General features: G+C 35.7%; 1 protein-coding gene across 3 annotated transcripts in view; it reads right to left on the bottom strand.

The window, feature by feature from the left end:
- Eya3 (EYA transcriptional coactivator and phosphatase 3) overlaps positions 1-17,787 on the bottom strand; it is a 101,490-nt gene extending 83,703 nt beyond the window's left edge. For 2 of the 3 annotated variants that reach the window (XM_026391642.2, XM_026391640.2), the window contains exon 1: positions 17,688-17,787. The gene's annotated coding sequence lies outside the window, so the exon portion shown is untranslated. The remainder of the gene's footprint in view (positions 1-17,687) is intronic. The other variant, XM_026391641.2, reaches the window with a different exon arrangement.
- Positions 17,788-18,696: the final 909 nt, after the last annotated feature.

Below are 18,696 nucleotides of genomic sequence, written 5' to 3' on the forward strand. Positions count from 1 at the left end.
AGCAATTTAATGACACTCCAAGCATTTAGTGAGACTCTATCTCAAAAAAAAAAAAAAAGTACATGATATTCAAAGCACTGTGAGATAGAGAAATTACACTAAATGTAAAGTGGTATCCTGAACTGGATTCTGGAATAGTAAAAGGGCACTATGGAAAAAGTAGTGAAATCTGAATAAAGTCTGGAGTCTACTAAATAGTAATGTATCAATGTTTATTGACAAATGTGCCATGTTTAAGTCAGATGCTAACAAGAGGTAAATTTGATGGGAATAAATGAAGGGTAAAATTTCTATCTCTGAAAGATCTGTGAAAATCTAAAACTTTTCCAAAATAAAAAACTTATTTAAAGATGCTACTAACAAACCTAATAGAATGGCTAAAATAAAACAGACCAAGTGCTGTCAAGGATGTAGAGCAATGAGAACTCTGTACATCTGGAACAATGTACAATTAGAAATTGTACTCTGCTGATAGGAATGTAAAATGGTACAGAGCAACAATTATGGAAAACAGTTTGGCAGTTCCTTATAAAGGTAAACATACTTTTATCGTAAAACCCAGTAATCCCACTCAGAGGTATCTACCTAAGTGAAAGGAAATCATTTCAGTGTGTTTCAGCAGCTTTTATATATATATGTGTGTGTGTGTGTGTGTGTGTGTGTGTGTGTGTATGCCAAAATTTGGAAATAATTCAAATATCCTTCAAACTGGTAAATAAATAAACAATCTGTAGTATAGCCATACAATGGACTATTGCAACACAATTTACAGAACAATTTAGATACATTATGCTAAGTAGAAAAAGCCAGACTCAAGCCTACATGTTTTAAATTCCATTTATATGACATTCTTTATATGATATTATTACAGGAATATAAAATAGATCAGTGGTTGCCAGGTGCTAGGGATAGAGGAAGAGTAGGCTACAAAGATGCAAAAGGGAAATTTGGGGGGATGATATAACTATTCTGTATCTTCATTGTGGCGGCAGTTACACAATTATAAGCATTTTTGAAACTCACATATGTATGCTTAAAGAAGAATTTTCTGTATGTAAGTTATACCTCAAAAATTAAAATGAATTAAATTTTTAGGAAGAAAATCACATATGAAATTGATAAAATTCTATGACTGGCATGGTGGCACCAGCAGCTCGGGAGGCTGAAGCAGGAGGTTCACACACAAGCCAGCCTCAGCAATTTAGTGAGGCTCTGAGCAGCTTAGCGAGACTCTGTCTCAAAAAATAAAAAGGGCTGGGACACGGGATATGGCTCAGTGGTTACCCACCCCTGGGTTTAATCTCCAGTACAAAAAAAAATGACTATAATACAAATAAATAAAATTATAAACACAGCTGGACCAACAGTTTTTAAGTACAGAGATCTGACATGTTGGCTAACAAAATTATAAACGGTTGGGTCAACAGTTTATTTATGAGTACAGAGATTTGAAACACTGGCTAATAAAATTATAAACAAACTTGGATCAACAGTTTATTTATGACTAAAGAGATTTAAAATGTAAACTATATTACCTGATATCATCATAACAGAAGAGTTTTCCATTAGACAGATGACTTAAATAAGGTCAAATTTTATAAATTCTTATTATTTTAAATGTGACTGTAGTGACAGAACAATTCTACCACTTTAAATTATTAGAGACCTATACAACAATCATTCAGAAACAATTACACCTAAAGCAGATATTGAAAATCACTTAAAAAATAGAAAAACTTAGATTTCTAGACTTCAGAACTGTGAGATAATAAATTTGTTATTTAAGTCACCCAGTCTGTGGTGATAGGGCAAACTAATATAGTTCTCATATTGTCCTTTAGTTCTTTAGATATGGTTTCCTTTAGTTAAAGTCTTTGCCTAGTTAAGTCCAATAACTGGGCTTTCTCAGGGACAGTTTCTATTATTGCTTTATTTCCTAAATATGGGCACATGTTTTATTGTTTCTTTGCGGGTCTTATAAAATAAAACTCTTCTGAAGACCAGGCATAAATAATATAATGTGGACAACTCAAGAAATCAGATTCTCCTTCTATCCAGTATTTGTTCTTGTTACAGCTTATTGTTTCTTTCTTTTAGTAATCTGAACTAATTATAGAAAGTTTGGGTTCTTTGTCATATGTAATCATTGAAGTCTCTGCCATTAGTTAGTGGTTACCTAAGAGATTTCCTTAGGGTGGCTGGAACCAGTAAGTCTCCCAGTCTGTACTGATTGGCTCCTAACATATGTTAGGGCACACCTTTAACATAGTCAAACAGTTTCTAACTGTGTTAGCCTTCACTTGCTGCTTGCATAGAACCTCAAGATCAACCACAATTGACAGCTTAGGGCCTTCTTTGGTCTTTTTTAAGCATATATACAGCCCCACACATATGAACAGTCTTCTAGATTCTCAGAAATCTAACAGTCTTACAAATTCCCTTGAGGTAATCTCATTCCCCAGCTTTTCCTTTCAGGTTTTTGAATTAGCCTGTTGTTTGCCCAACTGTTACTCACCATCACAGGCACTAGAGATATTAAACACTTGCTTTTAATTGTTTTCAGGGAACATTTGGAGGGGATGGGGAGGCTGTTTATATTGGGTGACCTTCAAGTCAGGTCAAATATAGTTGGTCTTATGAATGAAGTCTTTGAAGAAACAAGCAGATTCATAAAATAATGACATTCTTGAGGAAAGGAGCTTTAAAGAAGCTCCAGATTTATTCTGTTCCTTCCATTGGCTAGTTTTTACCAGGCATGAGCTGTCAAGCAAGAGAATGAAATGATCTGATTTACATAGGCTGAATGATATGTGAAGAATAGACTTTAAGGAAATATATGCCTTCCCTAGGCAAATTGTTCAATGTGTCTGAAAAGCATTTCCCTGGGCTTTTATCCAGGGACAAACAGATGCTCAACACTGAGAGCAAGGGCCAGGAAACTGATGAATTCTCTAGATACTCTTCCATTCTTCATATTTGTCTACTTGGAGTCTGGTACATTTCTGAAACTTCTACATAAACTTTCTGCTGTGAATTCTTCACCTAGTTTCTCCATCAATCCAATCTGTTTCCTATTTTTAAAAAAAAAAAAACATTTAAATCTCATCAGTTGAAGCCAATCTTTCTTGATTTGACATCTTTTGTCATCTTTTAAAAGTTAACATACAGAGCTGGGGTTGTGGCTCAGTGGTAGAGCACTCACCCAGCGCATGTGAGGTGCTGGGTTCAATCCTCAGCACCACATAAAAAATAATAAATAAAATAAAGGTATTTTGCTCAGCTATGACATATATATATATATATTATATATTTTTTTTAATAGTTAACATATCTACTCAAAATCCTTAGTACTCATAGTCATGCAGAAGCAGACACAAACATCCAGGCAATCTATATACGGCTGGCCTCCCTTCAAGGTTCCCTTTATAGTGATCCTAAGAGAGGTTTCCAGCTTCTACAAGGCTTCCAACAGCATAAAACACATGTCTATGGCCAAAAACAAAAACAAAAACAACAAAAAAAAAAAACCATCACCTCACTGCAGATGCCCTGATGTACTTTTGACTGATGACTTTAAGCCATTACCATGCTGGTCTGCTCCCTCCATAAATAAACAGGCCAGCCAACTGACTGTGGTAAAGTTGGTGAATTCTTCTGGCTACTTTATTTGGGAAGCATGACTGACTAACATGTCACAGTATTGTCAGCTGTAGAGATATTTATAGTAACTTTACACTTAACAGAATACATCAGAACATACTGAGAAAGTTATATATATAGACTATACCAAAATCTTAATACGAAAGATATTTTATCAGGAATAGAACTATTTTTATAATTTTTAACATTACTTCTTAGAAAATCATCCTTTGAAGTAATAAAAATATCCTTAATAAAAATTAACACAAAATTTTGCCAGCAGTGTTGCATACCTGTAACCCCAGTTTCTTGGGAGGCTGAGACAGGAGGCTCATAAGCTCAAGGCCAGCCTCACCAATACAGAGGGACTCTGTTTCAGAATAAAAAATAAAAAGAACTGGGGATGAAGCTCAGTGGGAAGGTGGCCCTGGGTTTAATCTGTAGTACCAAAATAATAATAATACAAACTTTCCATCACAAGTTTTCAATAATAAAATAGAGAGATGTGCTTCACAGGAAAATATTCCAAAACCATAGCAAAAAAAAAAAAAAAAAAATACTGAGAAGGGGCTAAGGTTGTAGCTCAGTGGTAGAATGCTTGCTTTGCATGCATGAGGCACTGGGTTCAATCCTCGGCACCACATAAAAATAAATTTAAAAAAATAAAAATATTGTGCCCACCTACATCTAAAAAATATTTTTAAAAAATATTGAGAAGGAACTGGTAAATCTTAATTTTCTGTTACAAAGTGATCTTAGTAATAGCTCAACAGTTCTTCTACTACATTCCTTCCAGCACTCCTCAGACTTCCCTTCAGTTTTTAGTCATTTGTCAGTCACAGAACATTAGAATTCCTCTAATGTTTAAAGATCCAGACTCCACAGAACTCAAAAACTTGAGAACTTATTTGGAGATTCTAGCAGGGGAGCACAGCTACTCATAACCCCCACAACCAAAGAATGGTTCTCCTCTATTGAGGAAGGCCATACTCTTTGACCCAGTGCACAGCTTTGAAAGGAAGACACATGGAGAGGTGACAGAGGAAGGGAACACCCTCCTAGCCAGCCACATCAGCCAAATCAACCCTGGTGATCAATGGGGTGATAGATGTTGCAGCCAGATTACCCTCACATCCCAGACTCCACAGAACTCAGAAACTTTGTATCTTCATCCTTTAATCTGTGAACATTTTTAATAGGATCACATTATTTTTTATGTGGGTGTTGTAGCCTGACACATGAGATATACTCCAACATAAATATCTTAGAAATGTGTTGCTTCCAATTATACAGAAAAAAGTACCACATTTCATCTATTTTCTCACATTCTATATATCTATTTATCTTACCTACATGTCAATCCTATTTGAAATTAAAGAACATCTGAATATTTACTATGTACTATACTAATGGTAAAACTAAGTCTTTTGAAATTACATAATTTTTAGCTGTCAAAAGAACCACAAATCTAGGTTCAGTTCTCTTACTAATGTTATACTTCTCTAAACTTATTTATTTCTTTGAAAAACCTATAAAACAAAAAAGCTATCATTCATAGTTTCAGTACTATCAACTCATTATTTTACCTTTTTCAACAAAATTCATCTAGGCAAGAAGCAGATTTGGCAAGCATAAGGAATTTTTAGAGCATAAACTCTGGGAGTCAGCTGGGATTTTGGCTCAGCGGTAGAGTGCTCACTTCGCATATGTGGGACCCTGGGTTCAATCCTCAGCACCACATTAAATAAATAAATAAGTGAAATGAAGATAATGTGTCCAACTACAACTAAAAAATAAATATTAAAAAAAAAACCTCTGGGTGCCAGACCACTTAGGTCCATACTAGCTCTGCTATTAATGAATGGTGTAGGATCTTCTTCTTCTTTTTAATCTAATGTGTTTTTTGAAACATTACCTTCATTTTATTTATTTTTTACTTTGTATGTGTTGCTGAGGATTGAACCTAGTGCCTCACACATGCTAGGCAAGCACTCTACCACTGAGCTACAATCCCATCCCTGGTATAAGATCTTAAGACTAGTTATTTAAATTTCTTAGGCCTCACTTACTTCATTGGTAAAATGTGAATAGTAATAGTGCCTTTCTCATAACTTGTTATAAAGACTGCATAAGTTAATATCTATAAAACTCTTAAAGTAGTGCAAGACACATAATAAGCATGATGTGTGTTTTGGTTTAGATATTAGGTATCCCCCAAAAGCTCAAATATAAGACAATACAAGAAGTTTAGAGGTGAAATGATTGGGTTATGAGAGTCTTAACCTAATTGGTGTATTAATACCCTGATAAGGATTAACTGGGTGATAACTATAGGCAGGTAGTGTGAAGCTGGAAGAGGTGGGTCCCTGGAGGTGTGCCTTTGGGGTATATATTCTGTCCTTATTGAGCAGAGTTTTGTCTTTGCTTCATGGTAACCATGTCCTGAGCCACTTTCCTCTTCCACACTCTTCTGCGGTGATGTTCTGCTTCACCTTGGGCCCAAAGCAGTGGAGGTGGCCATTTACAAACTGAGACCCCTGAAATGAAGAGCACTAAATAAACTTTTTCTCCACTAAAATTGTTCTTGCTAGGTCTATTGGTCACAGCTACAGAAAAACATAGGCTAAACAGAAAAGAAATCTGGTCTTCAGTGAAAATCAATCCATTAACTAGTTCCTATCAGATTTTTCCAAATGGCAAAATATTAGAACTATCAAGGATAAGGTCCAAATAACAAGAGATTCCTATGAGAAAATAAATAAATTGGGCCTGTACGCCTGATAACTTCTGTCACTTGGCTTTGATTCCAAAACTCTACATAAGAACTTTCCAACCAGGTCCTAAAGAAAATATGTTTTCAAACTCCTGGGCTTATCTGTAAATGTCAATCACATTCTGTTATTCAGCAAATACACAGAACTCATCACAATCACAGTCTCAGGAGATCCAACTGTGAGTCAATAATATTAATAGCTAACATTTATAGAATGCTTTTTTAATGGGCCAGGCACTGTTCTAAGTACTTCTCACATAACACTATTTTATTTTATTTATTTTTTTTATTTATAACATCATATTTTAATAAAACTAAAATTTCCATAAAATTGGCTGTGATTTTACATTTTATTTTATGCCTTATTATCTTCTAATACAAATTTGTTTATTGGTGGTCTCATAAATTGTTGTTCTAATTTTATTTTATTTTATTTTTTATTTTTTTATTTTTTTAATTTTTATTGGTTGTTCACAACATTACAAAGCTCTTGACATATCATATTTCATACATTAGATTGAAGTGGGTTATGAACTCCCAATTTTACCCCAAATGCAGATTGCAGAATCACGTCGGTTACACATCCACAATTTTACATAATGCCCAATTAGTAATTGTTGTATTCTGCTACCTTTCCTATCCCCTACTATCCCCCCTCCCCTCCCCTCCCATCTTCTCTCTCTACCCCATCTACTGTAATTCATTTCTCTCCTTGACATAACACTATTTTAATCCTTTCAAAATATCTGTAAGATAGATACTATTTAGTATCATCACCATTTTACAGATGAGAAAACTGAGGTAGAAAGATTAATTTGCCCAAGGTTATACATATTTAGTAAAGTAAGTGACCAACCTGGAATTCAAGCTCAGGCAGGGTAGCTTCAAAGCCTCAACATTCAAACCATAACTTGCCTCATAATGGAACAGCACAGACAACATTATTGATTTTAAAAGCCAAATGAGCTGAAAATGTGTGATATGCCATGCTAGAGTCACCAACAGCCAGGTAATGAGAAAATACTGAAAAGAAGGCAAGTTTTCTTTATTCATTCTCTTCTCTCTGATCTCCCAAGTGAGTATGAGTTAATACAAATAAAGTGTTTTAAATAGTGCCTGGCACATAGTAAGCACTCATTAAGTGTTAAGAGGTGGTACTGGTAAAAATAGTAGAGTATGCCTACTGACCCTGTCTCACTCTAATGGCTAGGACAGACTAGGATAGCTATTGCTATCTCTTTGTCCCTCTGATTTCAAGAATGAACTGAGACAATAAATAAATGTAGTCTATCATCACAAACCTCAATAATGTTACTTTAGCCTGACCACAAACACAAACTGTTTCACTCCTCATTCCTCTTTTCTTGGTTTACAAAACCTTTGGTGGAGCCAGGAGAAAAGTAGAATAAAGCAGCTTTATAACTGCTTGACTAGATGCCAAAAACAGAAGCAAGATTTGTGAAAAGCAACTGAATGGGCCTAAATATTGACTGTTAGATGGAAACTAGCAAAGGATTCTAATGACAGAAGCTTGGTATAAGACTGAATATTTTCAAACTCATAATTTTAGATTACCAGTTTTTATGTGCCTAGATCTGGTAAAGTGATGACAGGAACAGTATCAGGATAATAACACCTCTTTCTCTCAATTGTTTACAATTTTTTAGGCTAAAAGCTTTACGGACAACTTAGTGAGTCCCTAAGCAACTCAGTGAAACCCTGTCTCAAAGTAAAAGATTTTTTAAAAAGGGGGTGGGGAGGGCACGCACCTGGGGTTGTGGCTCAGTGATTAAGCACCCCTAGGCTCATTCCCCAGTACCAAAAAAAAAAAAAAAAAAAAAAAACCTTTACAGAATCAGAATCGAAGTACATTTCAGGAAAGAAAACAAGCAAACAAACAACACAAACTAGCAAATCAAGCATTTCAATTCCCAAAAGACAATGTTGGGAAAAAAAACTAGCAGTCACTAGAAATTATTAAATTATCATAGCAACTTAGTGAATGAAGACCAGCAGTTGGTTTTAAATGAAATACAATATGACAAAATACAATAAAAAATATTAGGAACTTGAGGTATACCTCAGTAGTAGAGCGCTTGTCTAGGGTACATAAGCCTGAGTTTTGATCCCTAGTACTCAAAACAAACAAAAATACATATATACATATTATAATGTACCATCAGTAGTAAAAATAAATATGGTTTCACAAAACTTGTTTCAATTTTAAGTACTAATATGTACATATGTGAGTATGAATACTAACAATGTAAAATGCATCTTATAGTAAGCCATGTTCAAAAAAACTTTAAGTCACTTTACCAAAAACAAAAAACTGACCTGTCAAAAAAAAGTAGGAAAATACCATTTCAAACTAAACACAAAGGTCTGGTGATTCTATAAATTATAGTTTTATTTGAAGAAAGCCTCTGAAAGAGAACAAAAGGGAAAACATCTGTGTATGAATCAATAGTTCAAGATTTAGTCCTAAACACAAAAAAATTTCACTTAATGTAAGTTACCTACACTAAAAATATACTAACAGGAGGGCAGGGGTGTAGCTCAGTGGTAGAGAACTTGCCTAACTTGTATGAGGCCCTGGGTTTGATCAAATACACACACACACACACACACACACACACACACACACACACACCTAAAAGGCGATATAGAAATGAGATAAAGCAAATACTTTCAATTCATCTATTTAATGGCCACCAAATATGAGACATGGCTATTCTCTGCCAAGCTCTAGTTCTCACTCCCAAGAACACTTAATCTGTCAGTATTATCTCATCACTGCTACCTAACATATAGCCAAGGAAGACCAAGAAAAAGCAGATTTGAAATTTTCTGCTTTACATTATCACAAATGTTCCCTAAATTTGACATCTTTAAATGTAAAAAAGAAAAATTCAGTAAGGTACCAACACAATGATTACTAGGGTGTTTTATAATATAAGACATTTATGTACTATTTCTTTTTTTATACCTTTATTTTATTCATTTATTTTTATGTGGTGCTGAGGATGGAACCCAGGGTCTCACACATACGAGGTGAGCACACTACTGCTGAGCCACGAGCCCAGCCCCTTATGTTCTTTCTTATCCTAAATTGTTCTCTAAAGTCTGACATATTCCAAGACAAAAATTCGTACACACGTATTTTTAGATCATGCTGTCGGCAAAGTCAGATTATCAAATTTATATCATCAATCTAGTCAGAAAACATTAATATCACTGTGTTAAATATCACTCTTATTTTGAAAGGGGGAGGAAAGTAACAGATGAAGCTGACCTAAATCTTCTTTAAGTAGTATGGAAACTAAAGCATAAAGTATAATCCACCTAAGAGCTAATCATTCTAAAAGTACTGACCACAACAACCAACCAATTTTCCTAAACTCAGTAATTGCTACATTATTAAATTTCAGCTGAAAGAAATCTATTAAGAATTTAAAAGACAAAATATCATCAAACCCTCTTATAAAAAAGAAAATTTATTTGAGCAAAAAGTTGAATGTTTAGGCAAAGGTAAAGGACATCTAAATCCCAACAAGTAAGTCACCACAGCAAAGCTTACTTTTTTCACTTTTCATAATAAAAGCCAAGGAGGAAAAAGTCAAGACAAAAGCTACTATTAAAAAAAATGTGCATTTAATTAACATCTGAATTAATAAGAGAAGTTAACAAATAAGAATTAAAATAAGTAGTATTTCTAATCAAGTGTTACTTCTTACTAGAATTATAATTTTTCTGTTAACCAGATTCCATGATTCTCAACTCTTCAAAATATTCCGAAAAATAATGTATTATTATCTGAGTACAAGACTAATATAAAATCATCTTTTGCACTTTCATAGAACACTGCTTGCACTAGGATCTTAGTGTGAATTATAACAATTGTTTTACAGTATATACAGATTGTTAAGCATAATTTATATGAAGATGTTTCTGTTTACTTTTGTGTATTTTACAAAGAACAACTATAATAGATGGTTAAATGTTTTTGAATTGTGTTTGTATGTTATTTTGATTTTGTTCTGTTATCTTTTCACTTCCTATGAATTTGAGTGTGTCAGGAATAGAGAAATAAAATGCTAACCTGGTTGTCAAAAAAAAAAAAAATCATCTTCTTCCCCCAGATAGCAATTGAAATGTTTTCATTTGAAATAATAAAGGCACAAAACAATAATACAATATTATTAAGCTCTAAATGGGGGTTATTTGCATTTTTTAGTTTAATGAGGACCTGGTTTTGGAAAACTTTGGTTTTCTTTTCTTTTTAAAAATTTACTTATTTATTCTAATTAGGTATATATGACAGCAGAATGCATTTGGATTCATTGTACACAATTGCAAAAGTTTTCTTTTTCCTAAAGTAAAAATAAAAACACTATTACACTAATTAAATATATTACTACATATTACTGTATTTAGGACATGGTAGTCCAAAAAGATGGTGTGATTAAATTTTGCACAAATTTTCAAACCTGGAAATGAGACCAAAGGTAAGTCAGAAATTTCAGTTTCAGCCTTCTGTTATCATACTCAAAAGTTGTTAAATTCATTTGAGAGAACGTTAAGACTTTAGCATTTAAAGACTACTATATATTTAATATTCTGCAGATCAAAGACAGTAAAAACAAATATATGTGTACACACACACTCACACACACACACACACACACACACACACACACACACACACATATGTATGAAAACTTTAAGGGAGCATTTTATTAAAAACACTGCCTTTTCACTGTATAAGGTCCCAACAACTCAGGAGGCTGAGGCAGGAGGATTGCCAGTCTCAGCAATTTAGCGAGGTCTTAATAAGCAAGTTAGTGAGACCTGACTGAAAATAAAAAATAAAAAGGGCTGGGATGTGGTTCTGTGGTTGTGAAATACCCCTGGATTCAATCCCCAGAAGCAAAAAACAAAAACAAAAGAACACTACCATTTCTCCAAGAAACTCCAAAGTAATTTCCATAAGACAACACTATTAAGAGGGGGAGGGATTTGATCAGTTTGCTTTCTAATATATGTTTTTTGAAATCAGAAAAATACATGTAGTAAAGGTTTACAATTTGTCTTAAGTCACCACTAATAAAAAGATGACATAAAACCTTCCTCTAAGGTTCCCAACCAAAAGGAATATTATTTTGTGTTTCAGAGAAATTTCATTTTCTTTAAACCTTAACCTATAAAGAAGTAACTGAAGTAGTAAACCTTTGTACAAAAAAATATCAGAAAGACTAAATTCAAATTCAAATCTAAATTGTTATTTTGGGGCAAGTTATATAACCTCTGTGTCTTAGTTTCTTCATATGTAAATTGAGGATAATAAAAATAGTACTTACTTCATAGGAGTAAGAATTAAAAGAGTTAATACATAGGGCTGGGGAGGAGTGCCTGCCTAGCTCAAATGGGCAATGCCAGTTGATCCCAATAACTAACACACACACACATACACACACACACACAGAGTTAAAATAGGTAAACCAAAAATAGTTTCTTTTACTTTTTTACCACTCTGGATTTTTACAGTTCAGTTGTAAAAAAGTTTCCCAAATGAAAATTATTTAATTGTACCTATAAGGAAAGAACATGATTTTATACTTAGCTATGATGAAGATTCACACAAAAACCTTAAAACCCACAAATGATGAGAAATCACTGCTTTCAAAGCAACAGAAAATTATAATATCTAACTTAAAAATTACATGCCAACATCACTATAAAGAAGTGATACTTTTTCTCTGGTCCTCAGCGCTTAAAAAATATATATATATTTAGGATTATATTTTCTTTTTAGGCACCAGTAGCAAAAAAGAAAAAAAAAACTGAGCAATATCCCCAGCCCTTTTAAAAAAAAATTTTTTTTTTAGTTGTTGATAGACCTTTATTTTATTTATTTATATGTGGTGCTGAGAACTGAACCCAGAGCCTCACACATGCCAGGCAAGTGCTCTACCGCTGAGCCTCATCCCCAGCCCTCTCCAGCCCTTTTTATTTTTTGAGACAGGGTCTTGCTAAATTGCTTAGGTCTTAAATTGCTAAGGCTGGCCTTGAACCTGTGATCCTCCTGCCTTAATCTCCTGAGTTGCTGGGATTACAGGTATGTGCCACTGCATCCAGCTAGGATTTTACTTTAATTGTAATTAAGTATTATGTTCTTATATTTAATTCTGAAATGAACAATACGAACAAATTAAGAATTTAAATGCAAGGTGGGTGTGGTAGCAAACTCTGTAGTTCCTCCTACTTAGAAGGCTGAGGTGGGAGGATCATTTCAGTTCAAGAGTTCAGGACTAGTCTGGGCAACATTGTGAGATTCTATCTCAATTAAAAAAATAATGATTCAAATATAATTGTCAGTCCTATAGAATGTCATCTAGTTCATACGAACCTAGCCTAAATATGTATATTGTAATTGACAATATACAAATTATATTTTACTGAAAAAAAAATGTATTGCAGGGCTGGGGTTGTAGCTCAGGGGCAGAGTGCTTGCCTAACAACGCGTGAAGCACTGGGTTCGATCCTTAGCACCAAATAAAAATAAATAAATAAAATAAAGATACTGTGTCCATCAACATCTAAAAAACATTTTAAAAAATGTATTGCAGGACTGGGGTTGTGGCTCAGTGGTGGAGCGCTTGCCTCGTACAGGTAAGGCACTGGGTTCAATCCTCAGCACTACACATAAATAAATAAAGATGTTGTGTTCAACACTAAAAAAATTAAATAAAAATAATAATAATAATAAGTATTGCAAAGATACAATAGTTATTGATAATTATTTTCTAGGGAGGAAAAAAAAACCTAGACCTAGCTGGTACAAACATTAATAACCAAGCTTAAAAGTGCATCCAACAGGGCTGGGGATGTGGCTCAAGCGGTAGCGCACTCGCCTGGCATGCGTGCAGCCCCGGTTCGATCCTCAGCACCACATACCAACAAAGGTGTTGTGTCCGCCAAAAACTAAAAAATAAATATTAAAAAATTCAAAAAAAAAAAAGTGCATCCAACACTACCTGTAGTAAGATCTTTTTTTTTTTTTTGGTACTGAGGACTGAACTCAAGGACCACTGAGCCACATCCCCAGCCCTATTTTGTATTTTATTTAGAGACAGGGTCTCACTGAGTTGCTTAGTACCTTGCTTTTGCTGAGGCTGGCTTTGAACTCGCAATCCTCCTGTCTCAGCCTCCAGAGCCGCTGGAATCACAGGTGTGCACTCAGTTTGTAGTAAGATCTTTAAGATTTTAAATGCTGACTGCCTTGGACTGATCTGTTAACTTATTCACAATAAGTCAGTATTACTTAAACTATACATTTCCTTTTCTGATTCAAAATGTTTTTGCCTAGTCAAAAGGGGAAAACAGTAAAGACAAATGAAGTCCTGTTTTATGTTTTTTTTTAAATTTACCATGAATAACAGAAAATATCTTAATTAATTCTACTTTTAATAGGTAGCTATCTAAAGACTTAGTTGATGGGACTTAAAAAAAATCAAGATGATGATATGTTCCATTATTTATTGTTTTCTGACAGCAAAGCATACCTATCAACAGAATAATTTGAGCCATACATACTATATAGGAGCATGCACTTGTATTTTAATCAGAAGATAAAGTCCACTTATTTTATTTTCTACTTTACTATAAATATAACAACTCAACTCTTTGGTATAAACCAATTAGATGACATATCGCAAGAAGAAACTGTTCCTAATATTTTAAAATATATATATTTCTATTTGAGCTCTTCTTCCATTTAAATCATGCATGAGCTAAAATATCCTCTAGTTATATGTAGTACACAAAAATCTTTCAAAAGAGGATGAAGTCATGAAACAGCTTAGGCAGATCACAAAAACCACAATACAGCAAGGTACAAATGGTAAGGACATGTTGGAGGTATATTTTGTTTTTTAAATATTTAAAGCTGTATCTTCCTTAAAACACATCATAGGAGGGCAGCAGAATAGAATAGACAATATGATTGATGTATGTACATTCCATGTATGTATTATATGTCAAAATACATTCTGCTGTCATGTATGACTAAAAAAAATAAATAAATAAAAATTAAAAACAAAAAACACATCATAGGATCCAAGGACAAAAATTAAAAGATGTAAGATAAGTACAGTACTAAAAAGATGGTAAAAAAATAACCAAAAAATTATCAACTCAAAATAAACAACTAATATGCAGAAATGTATTTTTTTAGTTGTCAATGGACCTTTATTTATTTATATGTGGTGCTGAGAATCAAACCCAGTTCTCACACATGCTAGGCAAGCGCTCTACCACTGAGTCACAGTGCCAGCCCCAAAAATGTGTTTTAAATTGAGCTCCTGAATTTACAAACTAAGACTTTACCAAACTAAGTTAGAAATGTCTATAGAAAACTAACAGTGAGCCCGGCACAGTGGCATACACCTATAATTCCAGCCACTCCTAGAGCAGAGGCCAGCCTGGAGTACCTAATGAGGGAGACCCAGTCTCAAAAAGAGCTGGGAATGTAGCTCAGTGAGAGTGCAGGGTTGGGGGGGTGACACAGGTACTAAGCTGTCTCCAGTGATTTGGAAGGGGCTGGTAGTTAGGTAAGAGGGGCAGGCTTCTCAATAAACAGTCTAGTGTTCTAGACTAAGACCAGCAGCACAAAAACTGCTATAGTGAGAATGTAGAATGCTCACTTTACTTGGTGGGCTCTATGCAGAATTTATATCATAACAGGCCAAAGTCATTTCAGAAGACAAAAGAGAAAGAGAATCCTAAAACTTTTCTATTTCTACTTCTGCACAAAACAGTTTCCTTCCCTAGTCCCTCTTTAAAGGCAAAATGATTTTGGCACAGAATAAAAATCTGTGTCATAGATTTCTGATCCTAATAGCTTCATTCCTATGACATAAACATTTGAAATGACCAATTAAATAATATACTGTGTTCTCTATCTTACAGCTTCTGATATAACTAAAATTCATTACTCTAGTGAGTGTATATACAGGACTTCTTTACTTAAAAACAAACAAAAAATCTTGGGCCTGCAAAGTGGCACACACCTGGAATCCCAGAGACTTAGAAGGCATCCAAAATTTGAAAATGGCATCAGCAACTTAGTGAGACCCTGTCTCAAAAATAAAATTTAAACGGCTGGGGGTATAGTTCAGTGGTATAGGACCCCTGGGTTCAATCCCCAGTACTGGGGTTGAAGGTTGCCTTGGGAAAAAAATATCAATTCTTTTAAGCCCTGATTTCCTTATGGGTAAAATGAAGGGGTATGCTTGAACTCTGTGGTTTCCTGAAACTGTAAACTGGAGAAATCTATATAGGTTTAAACTTAGTCATGCTCAAGAAATACAAAGTTCCGAAATGAGAATGGATGAAAGATGGTCTGGCATCAACACAAATATGGGTCTATCTACAGAGTTGCCATGGCTTTGGGGAACAATATTCGCAAACCTAGAGGTAAGGAAGCAAATGGAGTTAGCCATACTCATTAGGGTTAGGTTTTTAAGGATGGGAAATGATGGCCAGTTGAAAAAAAAAAAAAAAAAGCTAGTTTCCAGTGCAGATGCTGGGGAGGATGTACAAATTTCTAATGGGCTTCTCTCAGCAGTTACATTTTGATAGCCAACCAAAAGGTTCTTCTTTGTGGCATCTAGCCTAAGGAGGCCAAGTTCCAAAGTCCTTTGCTAAAAATAAGCAAAGGTAAAGCCCAATTTTGGAATAAATTAAGGTCTATTCTGCACACTCATATGTATATGTATCATGTAATAAGGGAGAACTCCGCCAACAGGAAAGCAGATACTAATGTTGTATTTGTTCTGTTCACATTTAAATACTAAATTTTAGAGTGTAATTTATATGATTACAGAAACTGATCACACACAAATGAAAACCTTTGCAATCAAATGCTAGACATACATCATTAACGCAACAAAAATAAAGATTATCCAACTCCTGTACCTCAAAATATACCTTAGACAACAAAATTTGAGAAATTGGATACCAGCCATCATTAAATCCAGTTCTTTCATTTTGTAGATAATTTAAAACCTCCAAAGAAATTTAAGATAGATGACATGCCTCAAAATGAAAAAAGATATTTTTAAGACTAAGGTGGTAGTGATAAAGAAAAAAACACGTTAGAACATTTTAATATGAAAATTATTGTAATATGTGACTTAAGAAGAAGAAAAACAGAAAACACATTAATATGATAAAAATGAAAAAAATGTATAAGAAGCAAAGATAAGGATACATATCTGCATAGGCATTCAAGTAAAATTACTTTGAAATTACCATAGTGAACTCTTTCGTCGTGGCAATCACAAAAACACACAAAAATTTTTGACAATAAATCTATAAGTTTGAGGCTAACAATCTCCCACAAACTCCATCTTCTGTCATAGTACTGTCTGCAAAATAAAGCTCATGCAGTACAAGAACTGACCGTCCCAGAACATCCGCATTTTTGCCCCGGCTGTGCACAACCACTCTCCTGGGATAGCGAACACAAAACTGACAGAACTTCCTCATGACCTGTCAATTAACAAGATCACACAAGCCCAACCGCCAGCAGAACCGTGTGCCTGCCACCTGTTAGCGGCTCTTGAGAGAGCCCCAAAAACCGAGCTCCAGCAAAGCACTGGGAACGCCTTTGTTGTTCTCTTAACTACGGAAGCTACCAGAGTTCAGTCTAACCCCGCGCCTGAAAGCAAAACTCCCCCCAGGGTGGGCAAGTCTTCCAAGGTTGGGGCTTTGACAAAGCCCTCCTGTAGCTACAGCGAAGCACAAATGTCATCTGCTAGTCCCAGAAGGGGGTAAGGGTCAAAGGTGAGGAAAGTTTGGGGACGGATATCTAGGATCCTAAGAAAAGCTCAGTTTCGCGGGGAAGGAGGGTGAGCACAAGAGGAGGTGGGCCGTCCCGCTGGGTGAAAGAACCGTGAAATCCCGGTTCAGGGGTCGGGGAAGAAAGGTGCTAAAACGAGACTAGGAGGAAAACGGAGAGACAGTGGATCAGGCGAAAGACAAGAAACCGAGTTTAAAAGGGATGGTTATGCTGAGGAAAGAAAGGCTAAACTGAGGTGAAAGAGGCGAGGCCAGCGTGAAGGAAAGGGCCGAGATGAGGGAAGCACAGCAGAGACAAGGAACAGGCGGAGAGACCCCCACCCACAAGGTCCAAGGCAGAACTCTTGACCCGTCTTCCTACAGGATGTATTCGACTGGCTGCGCACAGACCCTGTCGGCAGCGGAGACTCACCCAAAGGCTGCAGAAGCCCCACAGCAAGACATGGGGACCGGTCCAGACCCACGGTAGAACCAGCACAGTGGAGGAAACCGCGGCGTTAGAGTAACCCGGATGCGCATCCTTAGGAACCGGAAGTAAGCGACCAGGGTCACCTCGCAATCCACACCCGGTTCGGACCAGAAGCCCCTGGGCGCGTGTGTTGGGCCTCTGGGGGCGGGGAAGTGCTTAGACCCTGCCCACTCTGCGACCCTGGCGAGCCCCGCCCCTGATCACGCCCAGCTCGCCGCCCTCGAGTAGCGAAGGCTGAGCTGATCCTAGCTGCACTGCTAAGCCACAGTAGACCAGTTAAGGAGTACCACAGCCCTCTTTTTCAAGGAGGTCTTTTAAAAATGCGCGTCATCCCTGCCTCCCTAAAGGGAACGTGAGGAGAAATGCTGGATTTAGAAAAACTGTGGGAGTTAGAATGGGTGGGAAGTTCGGGAAGACGCTTGGAGGTTAGACCAAGATGATGTTTTTATGCCCATAGTTTATTCCTAATATTGCATTGAGCTTACAGTTAACCTCAGTTCTTGCACATTGTCTTCAGAAGCAAAATTTTTAAATTCTTCGTTAATTTTACATTACAATCCAAAAATGGACAAAGGGCAAGGTTGAATTCAGGTTTTGTGTCCGAAGTATATTCAATTTAGGAGACCCTCTTTAAGAAAAAGAATCCAAAATTACACACACAGTATTAGATATAGAAGTGAGGTTTTTTTTTTTATAATAAGAGAATAAATCACTTTTTTTTTTAACTCACAAATTAAAAATCGAGAAAAAAGCTCGGTGTGGTGGTACATACCTGTAATCCCAGCTACTCAGGAGGTTGAGGCAGTTCTGGGCCAGACTGTCCTGTCTCAAAAATAAAAAGGGCTGGGGATGTAGCCCAAAAGTACAGTGCCCCTTGGGTTCGATCCCCAGTACCACCAGTAAATAAACAAATGAAGACTCGACAAGAGGATTTGGACATTTTGTTACTTAC

The sequence above is a fragment of the Urocitellus parryii genome, chromosome 11 (genome assembly GCF_045843805.1).
Source record: "Urocitellus parryii isolate mUroPar1 chromosome 11, mUroPar1.hap1, whole genome shotgun sequence".
Classification (NCBI taxonomy): domain Eukaryota; kingdom Metazoa; phylum Chordata; class Mammalia; order Rodentia; family Sciuridae; genus Urocitellus; species Urocitellus parryii.